At 50.2% G+C, this 2,777-nt stretch overlaps 1 pseudogene; it reads left to right on the forward strand.

Annotated features, from left to right (window-relative positions):
* Window positions 1-851: 851 nt before the first annotated feature.
* LOC133753662 (protein lin-28 homolog A-like) lies at window positions 852-1,458 on the forward strand (annotated as a pseudogene).
* Window positions 1,459-2,777: the final 1,319 nt, after the last annotated feature.

A 2,777-nucleotide genomic window follows, 5' to 3' on the forward strand; every position in this document is an offset into this window, starting at 1 on the left:
ACATCTGGCCATTTCTTCTCCCAAGAAAAATGAACAAATTGGTATACTTCTTGAAGTTTTGCTCACTGGGAAGATTTTCCTCTATCATTGTCCTGCAGGGATATCTCTGAAAGAAATGATAGTTCTGCAGCTGTCCACTTTTTGGTGGAGCCTGAATACCACACAGAACCATCTCTAAACTACATGAGTTTTGTCTTTCTCAATCAACTGATTTTAGGGAACTCTGCATAAGGCTATTAATGCAAGCTGCAAGAGAGGAAGTGATAGAGTAAGAGTGGAAAATGCAAAGAATTTGGCCATTTCCTTGTTTAATTTACTTGTTCTTTCATGACTAACTCAAGCTTGATCTCCTTGATTTCCACTAGAGGTTAGTGTGCCACTTTTCATATATGACTTTATGATCTGATGGAGAAGACAATATGCAGTTTAAAAAGGGTGGCTCTGGTCAAATAATTTGCTGGTTGAGCCTTCAGTCTCTATTTCCATTAACAAGGAAAAGATATCTCTCAAAAGAAAAAGTAGTTACTGCAGAAGACAGCAGGGCTTTGTTCCAAAAATCCTAAGGGTCTGCAGTGTAATTGACCTACAGGACAAAGGTTCCAAACAGCATCTCTCTTTCACTGATAGTTACACTTGAACAGTCATTGGATATGCAGGATGGAATGGTACAAGAGGGAGAGTAACATATATATCAGCATGGACCTGTTTCGGGGCCTTTTTAAAAAATCTGTGCTCTAGTGCGGGGGAAGATGTAGCTGCCTCTTCTCCGAACCACCCCTTTGCCTCTGTACTTCTCTGGGGCCAGCAGCCGCCCGACTAGGGGCCCGGGGCCACGGGGTCTGCCGACGACCATGGGATTCGTGTCCAACCAGCAGTTTGCAGGTGGCTGCACCAAGGCGGCGGCGAAGGTGCCCAAAGGTGGCGGTGGACGAGCCGCAGCTGCTGCACAGGGCTGGCATCTGTAAGTGGTTCAATGTGCGCATGGGGTTCGGCTTCCTGTCCGTGACCGCCCACGCCAGGGTCGCGCTCGACCCCTCGTGGATGTCTTTGTGCACCAAAGTAAGCTGCACACGGAGGGCTTCTGGAGCCTGAAGGAGGGTGAGGCAGTGGAATTCACCTTCAGGAAGTCCGCCAAGGGCCTGGAATCCATCCGTGTCACCGGGCCTGGTGGGGTGTTCTGTGTTGGCAGTGAGAGGTGGCCAAAGGGGAAGAGCATGCAAAAGCGCAGATTTAAGGAGACAGGTGCTACAACTGTGGAGGTCTAGACCATCATGCCAAGGAGTGCAGGCTGCCACCCCAACCCAAGAAGTGCCACTTCTGCCAGAGCATCAGCGATATGGTGGCCTCGTGCCCCTGAAGGCCCAGCAGGCCCCCAGCTCCCAGGGAAAGCCAGCCTACTTCCGGGAGGATGAAGAGGAGAGCCACAGCCCTGCCACGCTCCCTGAGGCCCAGCATTGAGCCACAGTGGGTGGGGGCTGGTGTTTTGGCTATCAGGAAGTTTCAAGGTGCAGGCCTCAACTGCAGAGTGGAGAAAGTGGGGACAGGGTGGGTTGGGGGGAGCTGGCATTGCCACGTATCCCAGGCTGGAATTCACAGCATCACCCCTTTTTCCCTCTTGCTGGGAGGAAGGAATGAGGCAGGGAATTCCAACCATGTTGTATCCAAATGCAATTAAGGGTTTTGGGAGGATATCACCCTGTAACCTGCATGCTTTATCCGAGGCCCCGTGTGCCAAATCTCTAGCTTTGGAAAGTCACCTGGATGGGGAAAGTTTTCCTTTGAAGGAAGGATATGAAATAATACTTCCCTAGCCAGGGTGAGAAGATTGGTTGTGGGACCAGATTCCTGGACTCAACCCCCAAACCACTATGTCCTGTGGGAGGGACTCTCAGGAGTAAGGCAGGATTTCCCACATCTTGTTTCCTCATAATTCGATCCTGGGGCAGGGTGCTGGGAACTGTCCCAAGCAATGGGTTGTGATGTTCCCCAAAAGGATGGCTAGGGGAACAGTCACAGACCCGCTGCTCCTGAGCTCGCTCCTGACCCCATTCTGGGCCAATGCGATTTATTTGCTCCCTTGGATAACTGCACCTTGGGTCCCACTTTTTCCAGGATGCCAAATGCACTTTGTGCGAACGATGTATCTTGTGCATTTGAACTTGTTTAATATATTCTGGGTTTGTATTTTTGTATATTTTAATCAAAGGCCCTCATTCCTGCACTGTGTTCTCAGGTCCATGAGCAATCTCAGGGCTAAGTCCGCAGCAGCTCCAGGTCTGCACAGCAGGAAGGCATTCTGTTGTTTTTATCATGGAGAGCAACTATTTGGAGTGCACAGCCTATTGAACTACCTCATTTTGCCAATTGGAGCTGGCTCTTTTGCCACAGTGTCCTCTTGAAACCCCCTCCACCTTGAAAATGTTTCAGGGAGATGAAGTGTTAATGGGGTTGCCCCATGATTGAGCTCCTCCTCCCGGAAGATGAAAATTAGTCTGGGCAGGAAAAGATGGTGCAGAGAAGTCAGACAGGCCACGCCAGGTGAAAGGCCCAAGAGGAAGCCATGGTCAGGGTTTCCTGATCCTAGGACATAGGTCTCTTGCTTCATTTAACAGAGCCACCCTTCACCAACCAGATTCAGGTGAGGCCCACTATGCACAACCGGGTGTGTGTGTTTGTGTGTACACACACGTGTGTGAAAAATGGGAGCTGGTAAGGATGCATTGAAGACCAATACCCCTGTACCCATCCTGTGCTGTCCAGGGGTGAACATGAAGCAA

This window comes from Lepus europaeus, chromosome X (assembly GCF_033115175.1).
Source record: "Lepus europaeus isolate LE1 chromosome X, mLepTim1.pri, whole genome shotgun sequence".
NCBI lineage: Eukaryota > Metazoa > Chordata > Mammalia > Lagomorpha > Leporidae > Lepus > Lepus europaeus.